Source organism: Crocodylus porosus, unplaced genomic scaffold (genome assembly GCF_001723895.1).
Source record: "Crocodylus porosus isolate Cpor-Errol unplaced genomic scaffold, CroPor_comp1, whole genome shotgun sequence".
NCBI lineage: Eukaryota > Metazoa > Chordata > Crocodylia > Crocodylidae > Crocodylus > Crocodylus porosus.
Genome location: NW_017728886.1, coordinates 255,064,637 through 255,088,635, shown reverse-complemented (window position 1 = coordinate 255,088,635; position 23,999 = coordinate 255,064,637). Strand labels below are relative to the sequence as shown.

At 45.6% G+C, this 23,999-nt stretch overlaps 1 long non-coding RNA gene across 1 annotated transcript in view; it reads right to left on the bottom strand.

Moving 5' to 3' along the window:
* Nucleotides 1-23,999, bottom strand: part of LOC109322004 — a 153,600-nt gene that overhangs the window by 29,421 nt on the left and 100,180 nt on the right. The window lies entirely within an intron of this gene.

The window sequence follows — 23,999 nt, the reverse complement described above, 5'->3', positions numbered from 1 at the left end:
ATTCCACTAATAGTACTGTCTTTTTCTGGTTTCTACTTGTTTGGTGTTATTGCTGTGTCAGTGCTTAGCAATGCGCATGAATGTACATAGTTTAATCAATAGTAGAGAGCTTGCAGTCCCCATATGCCACATATGCGTTTGCACAGAAATGCATGCATGCACAAACTCCAATATTACAGCAATATAACCAAAACCAAGATAGAGAGAGAAACTATAGCACTATCCTGTTTTGACTCTCCATTAAATAATCCGTTCGTTATACCCCACTTCTGAACAGTTACTTGTATGGTTCAGATTAAGATCTGGACATTTCCCCCGCATCAAGGAACTGACTCACTGACTAAGGACCAACTGATTTTACTGCAGTGGGATCAACTCGTGATGTTTACTGAAGACGATGGCTGCAATGTCAAAGAGAGTTTGAAAGAGCTACGCATGTTTAGCAAGCAGAAAAGGTGATTAAACGGGGTATATGGTAGCAGTCTTCAAAAATTTGGAGAGCTGCTGGAAAGAAGGAGGAAAATGACTTTTCTCCTTTGTTGAAGAGGGCAGAACACGTAGTGATGGCTTTAAACTGCGGCAACGTACATTTAGATCAGACATCAGGAACATCTTCCTTAAGCAGTGAGGCAGTGGAGCAGACTGTCTAAGGAAACTGTAAAATTTAGGGGGAGGCGGAGAGGAGAGGTGAGGGGTTTGTTTGGGGTGTGCTGAAGCTCCCGCTGGGGCTTAAAAACCCAGAGGTTCCTAACTGGGGGATCTTGCTTCTCTGCTTAGACCGAGACTGGTCACATCTGGAACGAGGAAGACTTTTACTCTACAGTCAGACCAGTGCAGACTGCAGGGGTGTTCACCTTGTGCAGCAGAAGGCATGCTTACCTTGCTGGGACCTATGACCCCAGCTGACTTCCTGCCCCTGGGCCAGGGGGCTGGACTCGATGATCTTCCGAGGTCCCTCCCAGCCCTAATGTCTATGAAGTCTGTGAAATCCTTTTCCTTGGGTCTCTCAATCATATTTTTACAACCATTTCCTGTCCTTGCAGAGAAAGGATGCTGACAGTGCCCTCCTTCCTCTGGCTTTACCTGTGGCAAGTTAAAGGGTGTTTTTGATGTTTCGGGCATTACGTCTTGGAGTTGTGTGTGAGGGTTGTTCTTGAAGTTTTGAACAATAGGATAGTTAATTCCAATTTGTCAGGGTAGTTCAGACAGGGACAACCCTGGCTTGAGCAGGGGGTTGGGACGAGGGGACCTCCAGAGGTCCCTTGCAACTCAATTTTTCTATGATCCGAGGTCACCCAGCAGATGTCATATTAAAATCAATTCTAGTCCATTTGGATTCTTGTGCTGTGCCCAGTAGATTTGGGCAGTGACACAAACATACTCTCCTTTGCATATAATGCTCCTGGGACTTTGGCAGGTAGAATGAGCAAGACAGAAACACCCCAGAGAGAGCCCAACCCACCCGGTGAAGTAGGAGAGAGTATTTTGTATATATGGAGAGCGCCCGATCCTGAACGGCTCTCTTAATTCCAGACTGCACCAGCTTGCAGCATCAACATCTCACTAAGACACTGGGCTAAAATCCAACCCTTGCACATTTCACCATGGTTATAGAAACCGCATAGTAAATACAACGTATAAACACCAACCCCAACCAAAACAGATAAACTGCAAATACACTGCTGTGTGGGTACCAGGTGGCCTCAAAGCCCTGGTCTTGCAGGGACCACAATTAAAACAAAATGCCACCACCTTGGGAAGAACAGCAGCTGTGTCAGGCCTTCTGCCCCCACCCACAGGTCTTTAAAGGCTGACTGTTACAGAGATGGTCAACTCATCACTGAAAGACCTGGCCAACATTAGCAAAAAGCCGTCAGATAACCACAGGTACCCTTCCTCCTTCTTACCAGAGACTGTATTCCCAAACTACTTAACATTTGCTTTTTCACAGAGCAGCTTTTTACAGATTGGTTTCTTCTCTACCTTGGAGAACTCATAACAGCTTCAGCTTTTTCTTTGCCTGATGAAGGCCACGTGAGCCCGAAAGCTTGCAAAGAACATTTTTTTAAGAACATTTTTTTTTGCAACTATTTAGTTGGCCTAATAAAAGATACCACCTCTACCCAAAGAGTTTTGTCTGCCAATTCAACAAAAACATTTAAAGCAAATTCTTAACTGCGGGTAAAGAGGAATCCCACTGATGTTCAGGAAAGTATGGAAACTTGACAGATTCACAGAGGCAAACTGCTCTTTTACACTGGCATCATCCCACTGGTATGACCCTCTTTACCAAGATAAATGTGTTTGGAGCAGCCTTGCTTATTGCTCTTCCCAATAGAGATAAGGCCTTTTACACAAGCAAAGCAGCATCTGCATTAGGGATCTGCATTTGGTTTGTTTAAAAATATTGCTTACAAAAACCCATAACTCATTAATATTAGATATTAAATAACAGATTTTAAAAAAATTGTGTGGGGACTAGGGCTATGACATATACTTCACTTCAAGCACAAATTTCAGTTCCACAGAACTCAACTGCTTTGTTGGACGGGGCTGGGATTACTGCAATAGAGTAAGTATTTTTGTACAATCAGAGGTTATACCAAGACCCCTTACAGGTTTCTTTTGCTTCTAGTCCTTGCTGTTAGCTCAAGGCATAGAAGACTGGGAAAAAATGAAGCCTAGGTCCACAACATCATTAAGGCACTGAGTCAGGTTCTTACCAGGCAAGGTTATTTTCTGAAGCCCTAATAGCAGCCAACACTGCCGTTATAATTATTTGGAGATAACAAGAACTTTCTCACATGCAATGATGTGATCTTTCCATTCACCGATTAGCTGCGTTTAGGCAAAATCAGCTGAGCCATACAATTGATGGGGCAAAACCTCTTAGAGAACTTTCTTACCAGTGAATTCTTAAATGAGGGGGTGGGGGAAACACCCCAAGGGTTCCCAAGGGGCTGAGTCATAGCCCAGGCCTCTCTTGGAGTTTTTTCTCTGAAATCTCCAAACACCTCCGCAATTTCACACTACAAAAAGGAAGAGAAAAGCCCAGGTATGAATCACATGTTCTGCGTACTCGCTCAGCCCCAAAAATGTTTCACAGTCACTGAACCATTTCTGCACATGCTGTTAAAATATACCAAAAAAAAAACAAACTTCCCAGCCTGAAGGATGGCAGCCTTCATTTCTGGGTGGGCTGAAGACAGCTCAGTCACTTGCTCTATCCCCAAGACCCAAACCAGGTGTGAAGATTGACAAGACCCAAACCAGGTGTGAAGATTGACAAGACCCAAACCAGGTGTGAAGATTGACAAGACCCAAACCAGGTGTGAAGATTGACAAGATGTGCGGCAAAGCTTCTGTATAGCCCTTTCCAACCTCACAGTGAAGAGCCCCGAAAAGCAAAGAGCGTTCATACAGAGCAAGAGCAGCGAATCCCTGCACTGCAACAACCATCACCTTCATCCCTGAAGGTTGGTCTCACAGCATAAGGAGGACAGATCAACTGCGTATTCAACCAGAAAACCAAGTCCAATGGAAACCGAAGCTGTGACTGGCTGTGGAGACCAGTCCCAAATCAAATGCCCCAGCATAGCGCATGGTGCCTTTGGGATGGTCCTGCAGCTTCATCAGTGGGGACAGGACTAAAGACCTTCAACACCCAACCCAAAGACCTCCAGCACCTGAACCAAAGGAAAAATGCCTCTACATGTGAGTGCGTGCATGTCCTCCTCTATTAATGAATGCACAACTGAGGGCCAACAAAAAATTGTGGCTATTTAAAAAATAAAGAGCCTACTACTCGCTCAAGCCTTGGGAACCACATATTGGGAAGAGGAGGGTCTAAGTCCCATCCCTGAATTTCTTAGTGTCTACAAGGTTTAAGTGACAACCGTTCAGCTTCAAAATGGCCTCTTACTTATCACCATATTATGAGATAAGACCTGGAAAAAATGCCTTGGTAATCATTAACACTTAAACCTGAGCACTTCCTTGGTCTCTCTGTACTATGTTATGTAAGAGAACTTAAGGGGAGTAAATTTAGGTTTACACACTACTTAAATCCCATTTCAGATTAGTATTAAGTTGGATTTAAAATAATTTAGATTAATGATCTGGTGATGGTGAGCTCCCCTTCCAATAAATTTGGGATTCTGACCCCCAACTGTGCGGCGCTTGTTTCTTTATTACTGCTACTTTCACAGATGTTGAGTTCAGCAAACCAAACAATCATCTGGTCTAAAGTCCTGCATAACACTGACCACAGAATCACAGCCACTAATGCCTGCATCCAACTTGTTAACTTGTGATCACACAAGAGCACCTGTCTGAGACAGAGACCCAGCCTGGAAAAAGAAGCCACGCCTACACAAGAGGTTGACGGCGCAATTACCTGATACCACTGTCAGTAGCGTCACGTGGCAGCAACCGTGACACAACGCTACTGTGTAATATTAAGCTGCTGAGCAGCAGCATCACAAAAAATGCATTTGTCAGCACTACTGTGCAGCAGCTTGGGTTACTGTGCAGTTATTTAGTACTTGTACTTTTATACAAGAACTAAGCAAGTACTAAATGACTGTGCAGCACCGACTGTATAATCAGTGTATTGTGTAGATGCAGCCACACAGTGATTAATTTATACATGCAAATCAGACGAAAGGCCAAGTGACCCTTCCTGGGATCAGGGGTTCCAAGGTGTATAAGCCTATTACATGCTGGGCTCAGACTACTAAACCACCTTCCTGGTCACTTGGCCAGCATCTCAGAAAAATCCTAGTATCTTTAATGAGGGCAGAACTCCCCTCTCTGAACATAAGCCTATCAAATCAAACAGAAAGCTGTTCCTTTTCTTCCTTCACAAATCCTCTTTTACAAAACTATAGGGCTAGAAGGGACATCCTGACTCACTGAGTGAGTCCCTCAGGGCTGGTAGCCTAAGAAATTTTTTTTTACGGACAATCTGAAAGCTTTTTACTGATAGCCTTTTTTTTCTTTCTTTCTTTCTTTTTTTTTTTTTTTTAAACTGACATGTTTTTACTGATATATTGTACATAACGTAAATGTGACTCCTCTGCCAGGACCTGTCCTGCTGCCAGACCTGAGTTAGAGGAGCTAGGTTCAAATTTAGGGGTTTAACATCAACTGTAGCAAAAAGAAAAAGCTTGGTTGTCAGTAAAAAGTTTGCAGTAAAAAATATTTTAAGTTGGGTTGACTGTAGTGATGGCTTTACACTGTGCTGCCCCTCCCTCCTACCAGGGCCCTCTTTCTTACCTCCACTCTGATGCCCCCAAGTTCAACCTGCACTATACTGCTCCCTATCCCACCCACCCAGCCTTCTGCTGCTAGCTCAACTCTCTGCTTTCTTGGCATGGACCCCCAAAGAAGTTTACCTGAGATGCAACAGGTTTACAGGCATCCTGGGATGCAACAGCAACAGCACATGGCTGAGAAGGCTCCCTGAAGGGTTCTGCGCTCTTGCTTGGACATCAGGTAGGATTGCAATGCTGTCAGAGCTTCAGTCGAGCAGCAGCTGCTTAGTGCTTTTACTGATGGCTAAAGTTTTGAGTTTTTTAATGGACTTTACTGATAGTTTTTTTTAGCTTGATTTTTTTTATTGACAAAATTACTGGCAGTTGGCAACCCTGAGCACCCTGTTTCAGCAGGTTACTCCTCTCATCCAATTATTTTCAGAAACTGATCACACTGCATGTCCAAGTGTTTAGGGCTTTTGTCCCCATGACTGATGGGAAAGCTGATCCTGAAACAAACTTCTTTTGTGGTTAAATATCTTGTAACTTCCAGCTTCACTCTATTTGTGGCTGACGTGTGTGTTCTTGTGATGATCATTGTCCTTCAGCTTAAAATAGCTCATTTTCCCTCCTTAATGTTTACCATTCCCCCTATTGAAAGAAGGAGTCATACCTACTCCCTCTCAACTTTTGTTTTCTTAGGCTAAAAAACACACATTCTTGTGACTCTCTTCTCCATTCCCCTGATCATCCAGTAGCCCTTTCCAGCATCCGCTCCAGGTTGAATTCACTGGTCCGATTAGAACCATACAGTTTATTCCAGCTGAGGTCTCCCAGTACTCTATGCATTTATTTACTTTTTTGTGCAATTCACATGCTGTCTTTCCCCAAAAAAGCTCAGGGTAACTTACGGCAAAAGAGATAGAGCAACTTAAAAGGGCAATTAGAATAAATAAAAAACATAATAAAGCAGAGACCCACTAACCAATATCCCAGTCTAATTTGGTTGCTAAACATCTCCCCAAACAGAAAGGTCTCATCACACTTCTGAAAGATGTCCAGGCTCGGGCTCTGCTGGGGTTCAAGAGGGCCAAAACTCCAGAGCTGAGGAATGATGGATGAGAATGACATTCCACACCAGGTGGTCTTGGCATCTTGATATTGCAGGAGGTTGCTGATCTTAGGGATCATGTTCAGGCATACAGGAAAAAGACAGTCCGTTAGGAAGTTAGGTACCAGGACATTTAGGGCTTTACAGATCAAAACTAGCACTGAGAATGGTACCCAGAAAGCTCTACCAGAAGCCCCCACAGACACTGGAGGACTGGACTTATGTGCTCCTGGTGGCCCATCCCTGTTGGAAAGCAAGCCACCACGTTTTCCACCAGCTGCAGCCTCCAAACAGTTTTAAAGGACAGCTTTATGTATAACACATTACAGTACTTTAGCTTTGAGATTAGGAAGGCTCAGGATCCTGAGGAAAGGAAGGATGGAGAGCAGCAGAATAAGGACCCTGGACTTCAGAAAAGCAGACTTTGGCTTGCTCAGGGACTCATGGGCAGGATCCCCTGAGAAGCCAGTCTGAGGGGAAGAGGAGTCCAGGAGAGCTGGCTGTACTTTAAAGAAACCTTACTGAGAGTGCAGGAACAAATCATCCTGATGCTTAGGAAAACTAGCAAGTATAGCAGAAGACCAGCTTGGCTTAACCGGGAACTCTTCAGTAAACAAAATCACAAAAAGGAAGCTTACAGGAAGTAGAAACTTGGACAAATAACGAGGGAAGGAATATAAGAGCATTGCTTGGCCATGTAGGGATGAAGTCAGGAAGGGCAAAGCACAATTGGAGCTGCAGCAAGCTAGAAATGTGAAGGGTACCAGGAAGGGTTTCTACAAGTATGTCAGTGGCAAAAGGAGGATCAGGGAAAGTGTGGGTCCCTTACTAAATGGGGGAAGCACCCTAGTGACAGAAGATGTGGAAAAGGCTGAAATGCTCAATGCCTTTTTTGCCTCAGTCTTCACAAGCAAGGTCAGCTCCAAGACTACTGCACCTGGCAGCACAGTTTAGGGAGGAGGTGAGCAGCCCTCAGTGGTGAAATAACAGGTTAGGGATTACTTACAAAAGCTGGATGTGTACAAGTCCATGGGGCCAGATGGGATGCATCCAAGGGTGCTAAGGGAGTTGGCTGACATGACTGCAAAGCCATTGGCCATCATCTCTGAAAACTCATGGTGATCGTGAGAGGTCCTGGATAATTGGAAAAGGGCAAAAATAGTGCCCATATTTAAGAAAGGGAAAAAGGAGGATCCAGGGAACTACAGACCAGTCAGTCTCACCTCAGCCCCTGGAAAAATAAAGGAGCAGATCCTCAAGGAATCCATTTCTAAGCAATTGGAGGAGATGAAGGTGATTAGTAACAGTCAGCATGGATTCACCAGGGACAAGTCATGCCTGATCAACATGAAAGCCTTTTATGATGAGATGACTAGCTCTGGGAATCCGGGGAGACCACTGGATGTGGTGTAGCTTGATTTTATCAAGGCTTTTGATACCACCTCCCAAAGCATTCTGTCAGACACGCTAAGGAAGTACAGGCTGAATGAATGGACTGTAAGATAGACTGAAAACTGGTTGGAACATTGGATTTAGAGAGTAATAATCAGTGGCTCAATGTCTAGTTGGCAGCCGGTATCAAGTGGAGTGCCCCAGGGGTCGGTCCTTGGGCTGGTTTTGTTCAATGTCTTCATCAATGACCTGGAAGATGGCAAGGAGTGCACCCTCAGCAGGTTTGCAGATGACACCAAGCTGGGGGGAGCAGTAGATACGCTGGAGAGTAGGGCTAGGATTCAGAGCGACTTAGACAATTGGAGGATTGAACTAAAAGAAATCTCATGAGGTTCAACAAGGACAAGTGCAAAGTCCAGCACTTAGGACAGAACAATCCCATGCAGGCTGGGGGTGACTGGCTGGGCAGCAGCTCTGCAGAAAAGGACCTGGGGGTTACAGTGGACAATAAGTTGAATATGAGCCAGCAGAGTGCCCTCGTTGCCAAGAAGGCAATTCAGCACTGGTAAAGCCACATCTGGAGCACTGTTCAGTTTTGGGCCCCCACTATAGAAATGGTGTGGACAAATTGGAGAGAGTCCAGCAGAGGGCAACAAAAATGGTAACGCGGCTGGGAGACATGACTTATGAGGAGAGGCTGAGGGAATTGGGCTTATTTAGTGTAGAGAAGACTGAGAGGGAACTGAATAGCAGCCTTCAACTACCTGAAGGGGGGTTCAAAAGAGGATGGAGCTGGACTGTTCTCAGTGGTGGCTTTTGAACAGAACAAGGAGCAATGGTCTCAAGTTGCAGCAAGAGAAGTTTAGGTTAGATATTAGGAAGAATTTTGTCCCTAGGAGGGTAAGAAAACACTGGAGGAGGTTACCTAGAGAGGTGGTGAAAGCTCCATCCTTGGAGGTTTTCAAAACCCAGCTAGAAAACGCTTTGGTTGGGATGATCTAGTTGGGGATGGTCCTGCTTTGAACAGGGGGTTGGACTAGATGTGAGGTCCAATAACCCTCACTTTATAAGATTCTGATTCCTCAACCACAAACCCTTTCTCTGCAGCAAAAGTCACAGTCCCCGAGCTGTGCTGGACATGGGCAATTTTGTCTGCACAGTACGTGGCAAACTAATCACAGAGGACTAAAGTTGACTTAGTTTCTGGGCAGAGGCAAGGTGGATTAACCAGGCCATTCGCCATCCAGAGCAGTTCTGCCAGATGACACTGAAGATGCAATGGCAGTGAAGAAGAAAATCTTCTACTACAGTGGCACCACCCTGTCTTTCTCTCTCCTGGAAATGGTCCTTCTGATGGGATCATATTTGCCTTTTTTCACTCTTGTAGAGTTTTTACTGGACTTCTCTTTTGAAACACAACAGCAAAGGGGCATGTTTTGATTCCTAAAAATAGCTATCAGTAGAAATTGTACGGAGCAAGAACAGCTCCATCCTACTACGAAGATGCAAATAAAGGCTGAATTTGAACTGAATTAACCACAACAGTAATCTTAACGCCAACATCTGCAAGTACTATGTATATTTAGACACGTAAGATGGGATGCTAGCAAAATGAAGAAACCTAGCTTGTCAATTATAGATTTTTAATTGAAAATGAAAACTTCCAGGGAGAACCTTCTTTCAAACCTGTGGTTGCTATAGACATAATTCAGCAGAGCCATTAGGTGAAGGTGAGTCTGCCAACTAAGGGAGAATTTACAGTTATGCATCTTGAGCAGAAATCTATGGACATCTCTACCCTTTTTCATCAGAATAATAAATGGACAGAGTAGACATTTTACATCAAGGACCACGCATCTGGATGATGAAGCAAGCGTAAACAACAGTCAAATATACCAGGCCAGATTCTGACTCAAGTTGTACTTATGAGGGCAAAGCATAGTTGAAATCAATGGAAGTTTGGTCCTAACAGTGTCAGAATATATATAACTACAGAGATAGTATCTCAGTATTAATATATGCAGCCATAAATTACATTTTCAACATAGGCAATATGTGGATGGGGCAGTGGGGGCACAGGCCCCCCCCCCCGGATTTCTGCTCCAGTGGTGGGATGTGGGTGTGTAGCCTGGCTAGAACCACTGCCCAGTAGCAGTGGGGGCAGTGGCATGGAGCTGTGCCCCCCCCCCTTCCCTTCCCCCAGACTATCAATGCTTACATGTCATCTATGATTTGCTGGTTTGGGTACTGAGAGATTTTCTCTCTCTCTCTTTTTTCTATATTTGTTTTCACTGTGTATACACACACACACACACACACACACACACACACATATGAGTTTGTGCTGCAGTTCACTGAACTAGCACCAGGCATGTACAGTAGATGGATATCTATGCTCATACCAACTGAGATTGTATCTAGCATGCAAATGCTCACAGCAGAACATTGCACACATATTGAGCATTCAAACCAGACCCTGGCAGTTCTCTTATTTTAAAAGCACATAGGTAGGCTTAGGAATTAATAACTTTTTTGAGCGCTCAGGTTTCAAAGTGGGGTGCCTGTAGTGATGGCCCTATGCCTCCTGATATGTACACCTGGATCTTCACAGCCTGTGAAGCATCTACAGTCCAACTCAAGTCAAGCGGGAGTTACGGTCGTTCAGACTCTCTGAAGCGCAGGCCAGTTATTGGGGTGGCTACACATAGACTTGTCTCTTTAATCTTATGCACTTCTGTCTGACCACTGAGGTTAAGACAGCCAAATGTACTCCTCTCAGGCCTGACGTGGAAACATAACGTAATCAGACATACGCAAGGCACGTTTTATCTTGGTAGAGCATTTGACAATTTTCAACAGTAACTCCCTAAGTACGGTTAGCTCTGGGACACAATACAGCTGCAATGTAGTGCTGTCACACAGGAAGTGAAGACCACCTTCTATCCAACTGGAAGTGGAGGGCACATGGAGGCTGGCATGCTGTAATCCCCTAGAGAAGACACAGAAGGTCTTGCCCCAAAGTTGAACTACTCTCCTCCTTCCAAAATAAGCCACTTTTAGTCTTGCAACCTCTTCTAGGTGCCCAGCTTCAAAAGCACTGCTCCAAAGATATCATCAGATCTCTACAGTAGCTGCTAATTCTAGTGTATTTATATACCGGGGTGTAAATATAGCCATGGCCCAGATGTTTGCAGCCATTAATTAAATTTCCGGCTTTGGGTAACAAGAGATGCTATCTCTATTAGAAAGCAGCAGCCTTGACTCAGCACATGGAGAGAGAGGAGACTCTGTTTGTTCATTTTCCTCAAAGGTCAGTAAAGTACCACCCCGGAAATGTTCTGTACTGTAACGCCTACTTTGGTAACCAGGGTGTACAGCAGTAACAAGCTATATTTATGTAGTTGCCTCATTAGCAAGGACAAATACATTTGATGGGTCACAAACTGAAAGTGCCATCTGATGTTTTCTTCAGCGAGTAGGTGACAAACCCAAAGAACTGTGGCACTGAGCTCCAGGGGTTAACATCTCTGTTCGGGAGACTACATCATTCAACACCAGGGAAAACTGTCTGGAGGGTTTAACGCTGGTTATTTCTCAAACAGCCAATAACAGGCTAATGTAAGTAACTTGTGGACCACATAGACTGCAGTTTGGTGGTTAAATCACAGGACTGGGAGCCAGGAACTCTTTCTAGCTTTGAGCTCTGCAACAGGCTTCCTGTGCGACCATGGGTGAGTCTTTTGAGCTTTTTGTGCATCAGCTTCCCCCCCCTCCACCAGCATAAATCGGGGATAACAACAAGCATCACATCTGCTAGTGTCTCAAGTACCCTGAGATCTGCTGCTCTAGGCAAATAGGAACTGTTACCGAATTGGTTTCAGCTACTTCCTCTCTGACAACAATTTCATGCCCTTTATGTGGCAACTCAGGTGACAATTCCCATAGAGTTGCAACATTTACCTTCAACAGCTGAGTTCACACCTCATTAATCAGCCAAACAGTCCGTGATCAAAGAAACAAACCCTAGGAAGTAAGCTTCCAGTTTGCTGATCTTCAACCAAGCAGAACAAGCTCCCTTACAAGAAGACTCTTAAAACAGCATGAGTTTAGAGGCAGAAAAAACACAATATGGGTGAAAAGCCTGACTCGTTCATTAAGTACAAGCATTTACCCATTTCAAAATCTTGTGATTTATATTTGCTTAGTGAGTGGGGAGCCCAGGATTTTTAAAGACATTGTAAAAGCCCCTTCCTCCCAGCCCAGCCTCACCTGTCACCTTTCAGTAACGCTGACATGATGAAAGTGAAAAACATCCCCTTTTGGCTTTCCATCTTTGTGCTAATGGGACTACGCCACTGGATGGCATCTGCTGAATGCCGTCAAGATCCTCCTTTATCAGACAGCAACTAAATACTCAGTCCACAGGAAGCTATACTGGCTCAGATGGAAAAGAAAGACACGCACTCTATTCCTCTAATATCTGGTAGTCTTCCTCATCTAGGATGCTGTGGGTAGGCCTCCAACTTTGGAACAACTGCATATCCTGCAGGACAGGGATTAGAATCGACCTAACCAAAGTCACCATTGGATTAGAAATGGCGGTGCTGGTTTTTAATATCTTCACCTATCACCAACTTCCGGTGACACTATTTTATTCTGAAATGTTTTGCTATTTCAGGACCAGATCTTACAACTAATTCACAGAAAAGGACCCACTAAGTCAAAGCTGCTCTCAAGACCAAGACACAGAGATTCCAGTAATGGCCCTCATTCTTTTTTTCCTTCATGCAACAGGGCTGTTTCCCCCAGCACAGTAGAAGGGTATTTATCAGAGAAACTCTGCCAATGGACATGAACTCTCTGCTCAGAAAGACTTATTGCTTCATTATTCCAAATGTGGGTTTCTTGTGGGGAGGGTCTGCATGGGGAAACACAGGGAGAAAGTAGATGTGATGGTCCATTATCCATAATTCAGCTACTGATCGCTGGAGGGTGTAAATCCACAGTTAGACAAAGGTCTTTGAGTAAATGTGATATCTTCTATTACACCAACTAAACAGTTGGAAAAACTGTTCTTTGCAAGCTTTCGGGCATAAATCCAGTCACTTTCTTGGAGGTACTCCGGATTTCTGCTGGCATCCCTGAAAGCTCAGAATCTGACCGGGGGTGTTTTGTCATCAAGAAAAAAATTGGTAGTTGAAAAGTGGTAGAAAAGACATACAAGCCACAAACCATACTGGTTTCAACACAAACAAACAGGGAAGGTTTCTTTAGCAATTTTATGGTGGCACTAATCAGATAAGAGGGCCATTTCTGCTGCACTGTGAAAACAGTTGCAGTCACATAACCCAACTCCGAAGTGCTTGTTGGCCATAACTGTCAAGTTACCCTGATCTCAGGGTGCTTGGGTTCCTACATTTAATCTCTTTCCCATTGTCATAATAAAAGCTAATGAGCACAAGCAGCAGGGCCTAAAAAAAGTGACAGATGCCAGTTAAACAACTAAGCAGCTACTCAGACCCCAGTAAGATGCTTTCCACAAGCCACGGGCAGGGGCCCAAAAGCAGTTCTGGAGAGCTGCAGGGAACAGAAAGAAAGAAAGAAGATAAGACTCTCTATTTTAATCCTCACCCCTGCAGCTGTACAGAATGACTATACCCCTACTGCCAGCAGCATTATCGAAGAGGCTGCTGCAATGAGAATCTGAGAAGTTGTGAAACTAAACAGGACAGGACACCGCACACCCATCAATTATGTGCACAAGTCTTACTGGATCTGAAACCCCTACTTAGTCAGAAGCTTATAGTACGAGCTCTTGTGGCTCATTTAAACTCTCCAGGCCCCAGAAAGGGAGCAGACATTTCCTTTCTCTTACCTTTAGCTGGCTTTACATAGTTAAACTGGACCATCTTTAAGGCAGAGTCTGTCTCCTGAGATGCGTGCGGACAGTGGCCAGCACAATGAGTGTTCAGTGCTGGTAAGGACAAGGCCAGGGGTGGCCAACCCACACCATGTGTGCCCCAAGAGGCATGGGCAACCTGTGTGTGGGGCACATCACTGATTGGGGAGGGGGCAGCCAGAACAATGCAGGTATAGTAGGGAACAGAAAGCAGAGCAGCAGATCAGGCAAGGGAAGGCGATCAGGGTGACACTCAGGGAGGGCATGGGGCTTAATTTGTAGCACACCTGTCAAAAAGGGCAGCCCCCACTGGGACAGCACAAGCTGCTGCAATATAAAACCCAAGAGCTTTGCTTCAAGTGAGAAGGCAGAGGTTTGCCTGCCTGGCGCAAAGTATTTAGTGACTTGTAACTTTTTCACGTTTGTGACCCCGAACGGTCCAAAATACCCCTCAAAACACTAAAAGTTGTCATACTTTTTGGTATGAAAACCTCCCTTGGGGGTTAGAGAGTGCATCTGTGTGAAAGCAGAATTTGCTTGTTAAAATGATCCTAATATGAAATCATCAAGTAGCAAGAGAGAAAGTGCTCCTTTTACCCTTTTTCTCAAAAGGGATTTTATTCCTTAAACCCAAAAGGGAAGTTAAAATTAAATTAAGGGGAATTAAGCTAGATGTCAGGAAACGGTCACACAGACTCATGCATCTTCCTTCTCAGGAAAAGTTTTCCCAAGGGAACGTGGAGGGGGGAAGCTCTGTTGCTTGAAACTTTTAAAGCAAGTCGAACAAAGCACTAGGAAGTAGCAGTGTCTCGACTAATCCGGCGTTGGCAGGCACACTGAAGAGCTGATCCAGCTGATCCAACGGGTCTTTGCCAGCTTTAGGTTAACTGATTTTGCTGGCCTACACCCCACACCCACCCATCCCCAAGTAAAAGCTTGCAAAACAGTGGAGGAACGTACCAGAGAGTAGAAAAGGGAGCGCAGGTAGCCCGTCAGTGTAAAGTAAGAGGCAGGGGACGTTGCTGTCCCAAAGAGCAAGGAGAGTCTGTGGTCTGAGAGAAGGGGGGACTGGCTCAAGGCCGGTTGGTATTACTGCGCTAACTACATTTTAAAACAGCAGCTTGATACTTTTGGTTCTTCATCTTTCAGGGGTATATAAACCACTTCAGCAAAATGTTGGCAGACCCCTCTGACAATGGAGCTAACAACCCTTATACAAATAGCGCAGGAAGGAACCGTAATACTACAGCTTACAATAGCGAGACTTGACTGCAGCTTTTTTAAATGTTTCTAGAGAAGCCTTGCGTGTTATTTTAAGTATGGGGAAAAAACCAAGATAGCAGAGCCAGGACCACTGCCTTAGATATAGGCAAAGGTCCAAGTTAAAAACACAACACACTAAATCCCCCACGTACTCTTCTATGCCACAAGAAGATTTTTAAAAAGCACCACGCGCATGCACGCAGAAAACTAACTGCCTATTTAAATGTGCTCTGACCAAACAGAGCGACAGACACCGAGGAAAAAACCTCAAGGAGAGTGAAGCCAGCAAATGTCATTTTCCCACATCATTACTCTGAGCTCCACCTCTCATATGTCAGGGATATCTGAGACCTGCAGTTCAGGGAGCGTCCCGATGAAGCATTTCCATAGGTTTGTGGGCATTTGCAAATGCTTTAGAAGAGTCAGCTAATCATCAAGTTCCAGACTGTGGTCCCTACTGATCGCAAAAACCTGCAATGGCCCAAAGATGAGAGTAAATTTTTACCTACTCCCCTGCCGGCGTGCCTTAGTCCGGCCTGGGAGCATCCACCTACACAGAGGAGAAGAGTTCAGTCTTCACACCGATCCATTCCTTGATTTCTCAGACTCACAGGTACTGCCAACAAATGTGTCCGCACCACAAAGCTACCACTTCTTTAACTACTGAATCAGATGACTACATTACTGCATAACGTAACTAAATAGCAAATACTAAGAGTTTTGCAATCATCAGCCACAACCAACAGAACCTGGACTTTCCAGCATGATCTTCCTGAGAACGAACCATCTCCCAAACGTAAAGGCACAGACAGATGTACACAACTAGGGACCTACCCAAATCAAGGAGGTAGACGGCCGATTTTGTGGGTAGATCGCGGAGCCGGCCACCATTTTTGCAGCTTAATGCAGCAGAGCCTCCCCACCCTCCATGCCTCTGACTGGCTGAGGGCCCCCCCCTCCCGGCATCATAAGCTCGCAAAACATTTTAGTAAGTTTTTATTTTCTGTGGATTTTGTGGACATTGCTCAATTGCACGATTTCTGTGAAATGACAATTTGAGTCAGTCCCTTCGAGTAGGCAGTCGAAAGATATTGCTAGAGCTACCGATGCAACTGCCTCTGTATGATCCAGTATAGATGCAGGTATATTTTATTTGCTTTTAAAGAGGAACGGAAGCTGTAATCATCCCAACTTTCACCCTGGAAGAAACCAGGGTTTATAACCTACCCTTTTCCACAGTTGGCTTATATCAGAAAGGAGTTGCTGACCCCCAGGACCATAATGGAAAACGGTAGGGAGAGAGAAAAGCCAGAGAGAGGAGGCATTAATAAGCTAACTCTGAAATGAGAAAGTTTGGGAGGCTCAGACTCCCATCCAGCCACATGAGGTCCTGCTGGCTCGGTGCCCAGGATGCACAAACACCATGAAGGAACAGGTATCATGTTATCTACTTGGTTGAATGCACAATGCACCTCAGCTGCCCCCTTACCAGATCCACATTTTTAAGCTCTTCCCCCTGCACAGACGGGCCATGATTGTGTTTCAATCCTTGTTAATTATTTACACCAGATATAAGGAACTAGAGATGGAAAAAGATGCACAAGCGCGTCCCCTGGGGAAAAGTGGTGGGTTGCTCCCTGCATTACATTGTCAAGCCTTGGGTCTCCATCTTCCCTCTGCGGGAAACTCTCTCTCAGTGCCTTCATCAGAAGGAAGCTCTCCCGTTAAGTATCACTTAAGTATGAGCTGTTTTTTCCCCCTACCCTTTGTTCCTGGGTATACTCATGGGATCTGTACTCCATGTAGTCATATACTATTCATCAGGACCAGTAATATTATATCATCAGTACACTAGCTTTCAAAAAATCTTGAAAAAGTGACCAGTAATTTGAGGTGCTGTACTGGAGACACTGTAAAAGCTTTCAGTATCCAAGGGATGAATGATCAGTGCTTCTGGAAACCAGGATCCCCGAAAAATCATTGGCCATTTTTGGACATCTTGACCAGTTTGCACCCTGGATGCCTCCCTTCAGTCCACGAGTGAACTGTACATACATCTTCAGCACAGGAATAGACTCACCTCTAGACTAATCGCTACTTTGCAAGTAAAAACAACAACAAAAATCCCCCCAAACCCCTAAGTTCAACAAAGCCTCATCATCCTGTAGGAACCCAGACAGAGGCAGTTCATAGTCTTGGAGAGCCCTTACCTCTCCATATCCAGTGAAACTGGGGAAACATGAAACAAAAACCTACTCATAGCACAGAAGGGTACATGTATGCACCCACTCCCAGTAACTGAGTTACAGGGGAAAGAGAAAATGTCAACCTCTGGGGTGCAGAGTAGCGCAATATGTGGCTAAAGAGTTTATAATTTGTGCATCCCTTTCCCTGGATTACACCACTCACCAGTTCTTCCCTCCACTACACACAGCTTCATGAAGAGGTCAGACTATTACCGCCACTCAACTCTCCGGCTCCTTTAAGAGCTACTGACTTGATTCAATTGTGGCTTATGGCTCAGAGTCACAAAAGCATCTACCTTCAATCAGGGAAGCCCTTAAACATGTGCTGAAGCTGCTGAAGTGCAAGTGTAAACCCCATTGCATGAACTCCATTGAATTCTAGTGACTTGGTCACAAACTTGGAGCTAAGCAGTTTAAGTACCATATTTTCTCACATGCAACACGTACTGTCCCCCCCATAAACAGGGTTTTAACCTGGGAAGCTTTTAAGTGCATTGTAAGTGGGAAAGTGGTTTCCTTCGCTGGAAAAAAGCAAGCCTGGAGACCCTGTGCATGCCATGCAGCTGCCAAAGTGGCAGAGTCCCATGTTAACCCTCTTATAGCTACAACTATGAGTTAGCGTACCGTAGCTTGTACCCAACACAGCGAGGTATCAGTAGTGCTTTGATGAGGCTTGAGGTGTGGAAACAACACTTTATTTACAGGAACTTGTGTAAAGAATTGCTTACAGTAAAGAACTAAGAGTCTTGCTACTGCCCTTGCAAAGCACAGAATAAGACCTCCTGGAAACAGACACCGAGTACGGACTTGACACTTTTACCAGTACAGGTGATTAGAAATCGGTCTATATCCATAACAGTACAGAAGTTTGGCACATAAAACCGGGTTATACCTGTAACAGAACAGAAGTCCAGCACACAGACTGGTTTAAAAGTGGCAAAACCTAGTCTAAGATTCCCCCACCCCCCAAGAGCAAAAGTGTGTTGTGTTCACTACAGATCTAAACTATGCTGCCTACAGAAAACCACGCAACTTAGATCGATTCTGCCTTGGGCTTTTTAAACATACATACCTAGCCAGAGTGTCCAGGAAGTGGGTTATCCCAGGAGACAGTCTGGGTCAGGCACCAGGGGACTTCTCGGTGCCACACTTCTTTGACACTCTACGTTTCCAGCAAGGCTTATTTTAGGTCATAGTTGGCAGGACTCTGGTATAATCCTTTTTCCATATTTTGCCTTCCATGAACAAGGCAGGTGTTTTATTTGAGAATGTGATGTATACAAGATAATACAATAATTAACATGCGATCTTCCTTCAAGAAACTGAATAAAAAGGGCTGGGAAGCTTAATTACACACCAGCTGGCAATTAAGCACTAATGACTGTGTAACAGATGACCAGCAGGGAAAATGCAACGGGCTTAGGCACAGACAAGGTCTGAGAGGCATCACCTGGCCATTAACCTCCAGCAAACACCTTGCACCAAAATAGTTACTGGCATGTACACATGCTTATCATGCAAAAACAGGCCAGAAAGGCTGTGGGTTCTTTGGCTCTGCATTTTCAGAGTGCCAAAACAGGAGAAGTGCAGAGTTTTCCTTCTCCTTTTTACTGCAGGAAGAGCTGCTTTGGTGGAAATTTCCTGCCTAGCTCAGGGGGATGCTGTAAGCGATGGATGGAAAGGGTACTGGGGACAAGGGACGGAGATGAGTGGAGTGATGAAGCCCTAGAAATACCATTGGAGCACCAGCTGGTCTCCTGTTGCCCGAGGTCTGAGGACAGTTTACCCTGCAATAACAAGGACTTTACTGCATTGTCCAGCCTGGGAGTTGTCCCAATCCCAGCCATCAGCCAGTGCAAATGTCTAGTGCAGACATAATAAAGCAGCACTGGTAGAGCCTCAACACTGCTTGGAGTCGGTCTAAACTGCACACTTGGCCACTGATATCTCCACTGGGTTCCAGCCAAGGCATACGGGCTTGGAAAAGGGTTCGAGGTGCCCCTGCCCACGCCCACGAGCGAAAAACTTGTGAGCCAAGGGAATCGGCTCCAGACATCAGCTGCCGCAGCTCATCTTATGAACAGGCAGTCTGTAAAATGACTTGAAAAAGAACATGGTGGGTTTCACTTTTATTGTGTCCCCAGGCCCTCCAGAGAAAAATCAGCCATGTTTTTTCTACCTGGCAGCCCTGCAAACTCAACCAGGGAATCAGAACTCAAGGGGCTTTTCTGCTCAGGCCTCAGTGTGAAAAGCAAGTGCCACAAGTCTGTAAGGGTCAGTTAAGTCAGGATGATGTGCAGCGATTTGGAAACTACAAAATACCTGGCTTTCAAGATCAGGACAGAGAGGGCACGTGATTGCCACTTAAGAGGGAAAATCCTGTTTTTTTCTGTACACTGAGAAAAACTGCTTCAGAAAGAGCATGAGAGCAAGACCCTTAGCTGCTGTATGCTGCCACGGCTCCATCTCAACTAAAATATTCATGCCAACTTCTGCCAGATGAAGATCTAGCTCAAAACACGGATGTTCACCAAGCTTTGTTCTTGCGATGTTCACCTACACGCAAGGTTGGTTATTCCATGATGGGAAGTGCCCCTGACAATGAGACACAGAAAATTAGGGTTAAAAGAGACCTCAGGAGGTCATCTAGTCCAACCCCCTGCTCAAAGCAGGACTATTGCCAAATACATCATCCTACCGAGGCTGCATCTAGCTGGGTCTTAAAAACCTCCAGGGACAAAGGTTTACTGCAGGTTTACTCCACAAAGTCTCCGGGTAGCCTGCTTCTGTGCTTTACTACCCCCCTTGTAAGAAAGTTTTTCCTACTGAGCATGCAGGTCTGCAGCTGCCAGGGAATAGTGTTACTTCAAGGGGCCAGCGTACAACTAGTTTGAACCCCAACTATGGAGTGGCTTCCAACACTAAGGGGACTTTTGGAGCCATTTGTGCCTCCCCCTCCCTCCTCCTCCATCGGAGCATTACATCAGGGGATACAGGCCTGGCCAGCTGCGTAATGCGGCTATTGATCAAGCAATGGAGCGCAGCCAGGTGGTGACTGAATGGCTGGGGTTCATCAGCAAGGTTTGATAGTGCTGGGAACAGATGCTGCAGTGACTCAGAGCTGTCATATGATGTCAGTGCTGAGTGAAGAAACACTACATCAGGGGGAAAAGAGAGGTCACAAACAGGTGTCCATGCGGTCACACTCTCTTGCACTTCCCCTACTGCTACATGGTAAGGGAACCCCTGCTGAAGAAGGGAAGAAAGCTCTGCAGAAAGCTCACAGATGGTGCCCTGGTATAGTAGAAGGTAAGAGAAACCCTCATGAAGAAGGGCAGGCTACAAGTCCCCGGCCAGAGTCCCAAGAAGACTCCAGGTGGATAAGGATAAAGATACCTCCTCTGAACTGGTAACCCATGCTGGCACTAGCCTCCCAATGAAGGAATATTTCCTGACTCCAAGGGTTTTAGGAGATGCTGCTTGAGAACAAGTCGCCTACCACACACATTCATCCCAGGAAGCCAAGTTAAGGAAAGGGCAACAACAACAAAAAAAGGGCAAAAAATTAGCAAGACACTGAACAAGGCAGAGAAGCCTATTTTTAGTGTGCACTACAATGTAGCTTTAGCCTGCAGCCCTACCACCAAGGGCTGCTCGACTGTCAGAGCTGCAAGAAGTGATGGTTGCACAGGTAGCACGCTGCCATCTGCCTTAGAGCTGGAGCCCTCGGCACGGTGCCCACCCAGCCGTTGTGTGCAACCTGGCAGAAAGCAGAAGCAACACCAAGGCCCCCAATCCCGTGACTACTCTGTGGGATGCTGCCTCAACAGGACTTTTAACTGTGCCGTCCTGACCAAATTCTTCTTGGCCTAACAGCCTTCTGCCCACCTTAAATCCACTCTGTTGGACAGTTGATTGCTTCCCTGTGTTTAGTGGTTAGTGCTGTTCACCCGCTGCCACGTCCTACTCCAGGGGTGCATGCACTTCAGGTGACTTTCCTCTAATAGCTGCACAGAAATATGAAAAAATGCACTAGGCCCCTTGCACACGAAAGGGGCTGTACGGGGATGGAAGGTGTCGTTTTTATGGAAACTCGGCACAGTCCTTAGGGTCAGCGCTAGAATGAATGAATTCGCCACTCAAGAATTAGTCTCTTGAGAAGGAAGCCACAAATGAACAGTTGCCCTCTCCAAACACGTGTCATGGACATTTTGGTGGACACCATTCTTCAGCTGATTTCACTTTCTAACCCTCAATCTTTCTGTTGCCCTGCCTGCCCTCGCAGAAAGGGCCTAACTGGAGAAAAGGAGGGGTCCTTATCACATACAAGGAGGCCACAACATTCCTGATCACAGCAGGAACATGGGGTGCTGAACACGGCTTGTCCCTGGCCCTTCAATCCCAGACAAATTGGGACCAGCATTGACAGAAAGTCAATCCAGCAAAGTAGAGCAACTTTCTCTCTGCATATAGCCTGGAAGGATCCTTGGGGAGGACCAGGATGGACCGCGAGGAGTTTTGTGGAGAAGAGGAACCAAAAAAGGAGAGTGCCTTTGTGACAAGGGAGAAGAAAACAAAAGCAGCAGAAAGACAAACGGGGAACATTTGGGAATCCACAATCCTCGATCTTTGTAGAGACTCAGAGGTCTCCACTAGACCGATAAGTGTTCTCGCCTAAGCCACGGGTCAGCAACCTATGGCCTGTAGGCCTGATTTGGCCTGCCAAGCACATTTCACTTGGCTTGCAAAGCCCAGATATGAGCGGCATTTCAAAGGTGGAACAATTTGGCAGCATTTTGATGGGGGGGGAAGGGAAAGGAGCGACAGGGGGTTATTGTGTGGCATTGCATGCAAACTGGCAGAAATTTGGTACTGAGGATGGCATGCACATTGACAGCAATTTGGCACTGAGGAGAAGTGGCAGGGGCAATGGCAACAGGCAGGTCAGAAGTGCCGGCTCACCTTGGACCCAGCCGTGTTATTACAGCCCACCGTTCTGAAAGCTTGCTGACCCCTGGCCTAAGTCACAGGCCTGTCTGTTGTGGTTAAATTAGCACCACTGCTTTGCTTCTTTCTTTTCACTTCTATCCCTGTAGCCCCCAACAGCTACTGCAAATCCTCCTATTGTCCTCTTTTCACAATAACCTGACGCCAGCTCTAGTGACCTACAGGCACAACCTGTCCACTGTCAGTGCTGCCCAGCCCTGTAACTCTGTATACAGAAGAGCGGTGGGTGCTGGGGCCTCTCTGATTCAGCAAAGCCCTTGATAAGAAATGTCATCCTTCATTGAGTAATTTTAGCTGGGCAGATAAGAATCTCTATCAAGCTCAAACATATGGCGAGCTGCAGAGCATGCAGCAAACGAGCAGGGTAATTTATTTGCTTGTGCTAAGAGCACTCCAGGCCCCAGAAAAGCTGATTCAATGAAATAATAAGAGCCATATTATACTCTGTTCTTGTCTGGAGGCCTGGCATGGGCTGATGATGGCAACCATGCAAGGGGATTTGTTCAGACTCAGCTGCCTGCCCTTTAAACATAAAGCCACCCCAGAGACAATCGTAACCACGTGAACAAGAACTACCAAACCTTACTCCTATAAGACACATTATTATTTAGTAATTAACCAATATGCCCCAGTTTTACAGCTCTTTCACCCACAGGTCTGACTGGCCTTTATAAAAAAGTTGGGTAAGTGTCAATTCTTATCCTATTTATTGAGGAGGGCACTGAAGCAATGACAAGTTCAGGCCACAAACTGGCAGCAGAAACAGGGAGAGCTCTCCAGTCTCTGAGACCTGGGCCCTAACCATGGGACCAGTTTAAAATTAAGCTTTGACAATATAATTTAGCCCTTAGCGTAATTTTCAATGCCGCATATAACTCAGCACCCATGATTCAACTGAATCAGGCTAATCCAGGTAAACCCAGTACAAAGCCAAATGCCCCATGCCTTTGAAATTAAGGAGGCTACTCACAGTAAGATATAGTTTAAGGCAAGTCAGGGGGACAGCACCTGGTCTACGGTGGCCACACAACCACAGTCACGAGAAGCCCTTAAGAAATCTCATTCTCTTCTTTTTAATAAGCATGCCCATCATGTAAAATGTCCAAGTGGCTTCTTCCGCAAGCAGGGGAAGCTCACACCCAGGCTTAAAGATGGCGTGTCAAGTTTCATTATGAAATGGAGATTTATGACCAAATTGTTTAGCTTTGAAGAAAGTGAGACTTACAAGGAGCTAGTTTTGGAAACAGGATATAGGGCACAAGGCCTTTCATCTCTCAGGTTCAAGCCTAGCGCAGAAGAACAGGAACATTTTTGTTAAATGCTTCTTTTACTACTCACTGTAGTGAAGGAAATTCATCATCAGAGCTTATTTCTTGGTGGAGTGGTTATCTTGACATGGCAACATCTTCTGAAGTAATTGGGACCCTTGTTGGAAGTCTCAGTGGATAAGCCAGACTGAGCCAGACTCCAGGTCACAGGTGAGATATCAGGACAAAGGGGAACAGGGAAACCTCACATTAGACCAGTTCTGTGAAGGAGAGGGCTGTCAACTTGGTATCTCTCCCCAGTGCTAAATTCACTATAAGAGCAGAAGAAAAGAGGGGCTTGCAATGGAGACTTTCAGTGCAATGGAGACTGAACAGTGCTCCTAGAGTGACAGGACAATGGGACGCAGGTTGGACCTTTTTCGGTTGACATGGGATTTCCAGGAGGTTCTTTGTACTCTTCACTAGCCAGGCTGCCTTACTTCTGGCTTTGTTTCCCTTTCTCTTCCAGACTCCCACTCGTTCAGGCACAGTCTTCAGGACCCCAACGATTCCCCACCT